This window comes from Geotrypetes seraphini, chromosome 10 (genome assembly GCF_902459505.1).
Source record: "Geotrypetes seraphini chromosome 10, aGeoSer1.1, whole genome shotgun sequence".
NCBI classification, from domain to species: Eukaryota; Metazoa; Chordata; class Amphibia; order Gymnophiona; family Dermophiidae; genus Geotrypetes; species Geotrypetes seraphini.
This window is the reverse complement of record NC_047093.1, coordinates 69,027,854-69,033,853: the sequence shown is the minus strand read 5'-3', so window position 1 is coordinate 69,033,853 and position 6,000 is coordinate 69,027,854.

Below are 6,000 nucleotides of genomic sequence, written 5' to 3'. Positions count from 1 at the left end.
CTCTACAACCTTTGCAAATCCCTTTCAGGATCAAAACTGCTAACTGAAGAAGCATGGAAACCTAATTAGAAAAATGCAAAGCAACTGAGAAATGAACATATGTGCATGACAAATGTGCTCAGAGTGGTGGGAAATGGTTAGGCATCACTCAGACTTATTTATAGGGGCCCTGCAAAATGACAACTAGCATGTTGTGCACACAAAAAAAAATCTCAGTCCAGACTTGAATTAGTTTAATGGCAAGATACATCTTATCTGAATCTGTGGAACAGAATGTCAACTGTATGTAAGAACTACCTGCAAACACATCACACACTGCAGAATAGATCATGAGGTAACAATTTGAAAACAAAGACACCATTTCAAGGGAGTGAATATGGGCAGCTTGCAGGGAGCTCAACCTCTCAACAGGTAGCTAGGACTGTGGACAACTCCCAATCTCTAGAGCAGGGCTTCTCCCAAATAAGTTAGAAAAATCCACATTTGGAGGTAACAAAATTGGATGAAAAAAAATATCTGGCCCATACAAGTGCCCTGTAACTCTTAATTTTTTCCTTAGCTTGATGGGAGGCAGGTCATCCATAGCAGGGCCACAACCAGTGTTAGAAGTGGGCTTGGAGCAGTGGTACAGGTGAGATGTAACTGCAGCTGTATGCTTGTTTACCTGCTAACATGGGGTCATGGTAGCATAAAGTTTGAGAAGCAGTGCGTGAGAGTCTAAAGGGACGAAGACTAATGCAGAGCAGTGTTTTCCTGAACCCTGTGCAGAAGGCACACCTAGCCAGTCAGGTTTTCATATTTGTTACTATGGGGCTCATAATAATTTAAAAAAAAAAAAACGTCTAAAAAGTGGCCTAAATGGCTACTTGGACGATCAAAAAGCCTGATCGTCCAAGTACCCATAATCAAAGCTGGTTTTAGACGTATCTAAAACCAGCTTAGGCCTTTCCCCTGCCTCTAAACGCATAGAGTGAAAAGAGGCGTTTTTAGAGGCAGGGAAAGGGCGGGAGGTGGACCGACCTACACCTAGGCGTACAACAGGTATAACCAAATGTTTTGACAGGTTGCCTAGTCAGCACATACGTTTTGACTTAGACCAAGTCAAAACAGATATAAGTGCCGAAAAAGGGGCCGCTGAGCTGATCGCTGCAGCTCAGCAGCCCCAGCAACCTGCCTATCGCTGCAGGAGAGATGGCTCATCTCTCCTGCCATGATGATGATCGCCTACACCTCTCCGAACTGCGGCACTTTGGGGTGAGCATCGGGACAGGGCATCTCCCCTGCTGGCAATGCTCACCCCGAAGTGCCACAGTTTGGAGGGGTGTAGGCGATCATCATCACGGCAGGAGAGATGAGCCATCTCTTCTGCGGTGATGAGCCCTCCCCCTTGCAACAATCGGGCAAGAGGGAGCCCAAGCCCTCCTGCCCGGCGGCACCCTCACCCCCCACCGTCCGATTCCGATGGAGTCAGGAGGAAGCTCAAGCCCTCCTCACCCGGCGGCACCCTCACCCCCCCCCCCACCGTCCGATTCTGATAGGGCCCATGTGCCTAAGGCCCTGCCCACAGGAGGAGCCTAAAGCTCCTGGGCCTATTCTGGTTGGCCCAGGCGCCTCAGGCCCCACCTGTGGGCGGGGTTTGAGCAGCCTGGGCCAATCCAGCCCCATTGCTGGGATGGCTGGCCTGTTGGACGGGTGGACTTGGCACCTGTCTGTCAGGCCAACGATTTCCACAATTTCAAGGTACGGGGGGTGGGGTGGGGGTGGCGGGAGGGTGCGGGGCGGCGGTGGGGGGCCGATCGGGAGTTTGGGGGGCGGTCGTGGGGGGGGGTTGCGTCGAGGGCAGGAGGGCCTGGGATCTCTCCTGCCTGTATTTTACTGGGGGGGGGGTAGAGGGTGCCACCGGGCCAGGAGGGCTTGGGCTCCTCCTGGCCCCATCGGAATCGGCAGGGGGGGGGTTTGTGATTGTGGGGCAAGAAAGCTTGGGCTCCCTCTTGCCCCGAGTCGGTGGGTGGGGGATTGCGGTTCAACGGAGCAAGAGGGTTTGGGCTCCCTCTTGCCCTGATGTTGTCGGGGGGGGGGGGGTCATGGTTCGACAGGGCAGGAGGGCTTGGGCTCCATCCTGCCTGGATCATTGTAGGGGGGGTGGATTCTGTAACCGGTGTTGTTTTTGACAGACACCGGTTACAGAATCCAGCTTTTAGGCAAAGGACTGGCTTCTCCTTCGCCTAAAAGCCCTTGTTTTGGACGTTTGTGGCTTAGACTTTTTTTAGGTTGATTATATGGTATAAGTTTAGACGTAGTGGTGGTCTGGGCGTTTAAACAGCTGAACGTAGAGGCAGGCCATTATTTAAAAAAAACTCCTTTTGGATATTTTTTTTGATAATGGACATTTTCCCTGCTTCTACTTTCAACATTTAAGGCCTTAGACCAAAAGGGGCTTAGACGTTTTTTTTTATTATGCCCCTCTATGACTATATATGAGATAATTTATATGCACTGGATCTTCTGACAGCACAGATCTTTAGAACAGCCTCAGGTACATTACATAGACTGGGACACAAAGGGAAAATGCTTGAAGTACCTGTATATAAACCGCTTTGAGCATGGTTGTAAAAACTACAAAAATACGGTATACAAGTCTTCCCCTTTTTCCTATGTAAGATACAATGTGGCCTATACCTAGAATAGTTGTTTTTCCAAGCTAATCCTGGACTTAAAAATCATCTTATAGTTAAGATACTATAAAGTGCATATACAATTTTTCTGATTTACTTTTACATGCCCTGAGTGTTCTCTCAGTGTATCCCTGCAACTCTCTCACCCTGGCGATCTTGGTTTGGGTGTAGGTGGAAGGAACTGAGGAGAAAGTAAGGGACCAGAGAGCAGAGAAACTGGGAATCCTGCTGGGAAGAAGAGGGAGTTGGTTGCACAGCTGAGCAGTGGTAAAGAAAAAACAGGACAAAATTTTGATCCACTGTACCAGCAGGCAAGTGTCTGGAGTAACCTGGTGGGCAGTGTAGTGAACCATAGAGAGAGGGTCCCAGGTCCATATCCCACTCTAATCACTACATTTATGGTGGAAAGTAAGAGCCCATTAAACCCAACTATACTGCCATATAGGTGCCACCTGGAGCCATAAGGACAATCGGAGTCGTAGACAGGTAGGTATAGTAGATTTTGAGGGAGTTTTGGAGAGCTCACCTTATGTTATAAGGAGGTTATGGTGAAATGTGTAACTACATTACATAAAGTTCACAGCAGTAACCTCCAAGGTGCCTCACTGCTCTGCTGGCATGTCTGTGGCCAGTGTAGTATAAATGGTGGCCCCGCCTAGGTCCAAATGGCTTGGATTTGGACTTTTAGAACTTGATTGCTTTTGTGTTTAAAAATGGCCAAAATAGTTAGGCGTCCTAAGGTTGGACGTCCTGACGGCCAAGACATCTAAATAGACCATTTTCAGAAAGAAAAAGATGAACATCCAATAGTTTCAAAAATGGACGTTTTTGGCATTTAAATTTTGGATGCACTTGTCAGGATTTCTGTATCAGACTTAGTTGCATTATCGAAAATGCCCTTCTAAGGTCCCAGATTGTGCACCAGTTCTTTCAAAATTAGACTAGTGCAATTCCTTCTATAATGGTCTCAGATTTTTCAATTTAAAAAGACTAAAGATAAAAAAAATGATATGGTTTATTGGGATTTATTAAGTGCCTTTTCATGAAGAGATTCACCCAAAGCAGTTTACAATACATGGAATAGAAATCAGGTACTCACAATCTAACTGTGGTACCTGGAGCAATGGTGAATAGAGAATGACACGGGGAAAAAATCTGTCCCCGTCACCGCCCTGTCCCCGGCCCACCGTCCCCTTCACCACCACATCACCGCCATTCCCTTCACCGCCCCGTCACCGTCACCGCCATCCCCTTCACCGCCCCGTCACCGCCCCCACAGCATCCACATAAGCCTTAGTACTGCAATATTTAGCTTATTCCTTTCTTATAAATCAAAGTTCTGGCTGCTGAACTAGAGAAAGAGATATTCAGCTGGCAGGGCTTTGTTTATAAATTTTTATCAACACAACTAATATACTACTTTATCCTAAAGCAAAAAATAAATAAATAAATATAATTTTTTTTTCTACCTTTGTTGTCTGGTTTCTGCTTTCCACATATTCTCATTCAATTCCTTCCATCCACTGTGTGTCTTCTCTCTGCGTCTTCCATTTGCTGTTACTGTGCCTCTCCCTTCACCCCCCCCCCAATTGGTCTAGCACCCATCTTCTTCCCTCCACTCCCCCATAGTCTGACATCTGTCTTCTTCCCTTCCAACGTCTTCTCCCCACTCTGTCTTCCACATTTCCCTTCAGGGTCTGTTCCTCTCTACCCTCTTTCAATGTCTGTTCTATTCCTTTCTACCACCACCCTTCCCTCCCTCCTTCACCATCTGTTCCTTTCTACCACCCTTCAGCTCCTCTCACTTGGCTTATCTATCTACCTCCCTACTTAGTCCACTTATGATAGCTGATCTTGGATTCCCTTGTGATTAGCTCAACCGGACACTGGACCAAAGAAAGACACCCCCCCCCCCCCGGAAACCCTGGGCAGGCAAGCAAGCAGAAAATGTGGGGATGCGGCCCACCTTACCCGAGTTTCCAGGGAGCAGGGAAGGATGCAACAATTCCTCCCATACCACAATTCTGAGGAGGTTTTGATTTTTCCGTGAGGCAGGGCTGATCCCACCACTGAGCACATGACCTCACATTTTGGCCCCATTTCCTTGCTCTTACTGATGAAAAGATCCTCAAAAGGTTTTTTTCTCCTGGTTGGTTAACCTTTTGAGGATCTTGTCAGTGTGGTTAACCATTTTCACTATTCTTACATTTTGGCCCTATTTCCTTGCTCTTACTGATGAAACCAAATGAGGCCCTGCATCCCTTTGCATCTTCCATGGACTGCCCCGTCTTCAGCGTCTTCTCCTCTCCATCCTCCCACCCCCAGAACCCTTCACGCGGTCCAGCAGCTCCCTCCTGCCGGCCAGCCGTGGATTTTCCTCCCTCCTTTTCCCTTACCTTCTCTTCTCTTGCTGAAACTGGTGATTTCTATAAGGCTATGCGCTGTATTACAGCCGGAGCCTTGAAGTCGCGTCAGGTTGCCTGCTAGAAAAGTCTCCTCCGATGCAACCGGAAACAGGAAGTTGCGTCGGAGGAGACTTTCCCAGTAGGCAACGCGACACAACTTCAAGGCTCCGGCTGTAATACAGCACATAGCCTTATAGAAATTGCCAGTATCAACAAGAGAAGGTAAGGGAAAAGGAGGGAGGGAGATGCATGGCCGGCCGGCAGGAGAGAGGGGGATACCGGATCAAACACTCTTCACTGCACGTTCACGCTCATTCACCGCCCCGTGCTAACCATTCACCGCTCCACGGGGCGGTGAATGGCCTTGTCCCCAATCTCGCGGTGACCTTTTTTTTTGGTCACCGTTTTGGCGGGTTATTCGTGGCTAGCCGCGGGTAACAGCCACCGTGTCATTTTCTAATGGTGAACTAAGTGACTTGCCCAGTCACAAGGAGCAAGATGGGATCAAACTTGCAAACTTAGGGTGCTGAGGCAGCAGCTCTAATTACTAGGTCACTTCCATCCACAATGTGAAAAAGTAAGACTATATATTGGCCCTCTTAATTTCTGGATACTGGTTTTCAATGTCCTGTAGAATTAGATTTAAAATTTGGCTCTGGCTGATAAAGCTTTGCATTCTGGCAAGTCCAAACCTCTGTTTTTCTTTTACCCTATACTCCTACTCAAGCCCTTATCTCTTAAAAGAGCAACTTATTTTGTATTCCTCCCCTTCAGGGCTGCTTTTTTTGTTTGTTTGTTTTTTTCAGGCACCAGTCCTATGGAATTCTTTGCCTCCAACTTTAAACAGGGATTTAAAACAAACTTTCAAGCAGGCCTTGGAATTGCCTGGCTAGAGAGTGGTTATCGAAAGATTAGGTTTC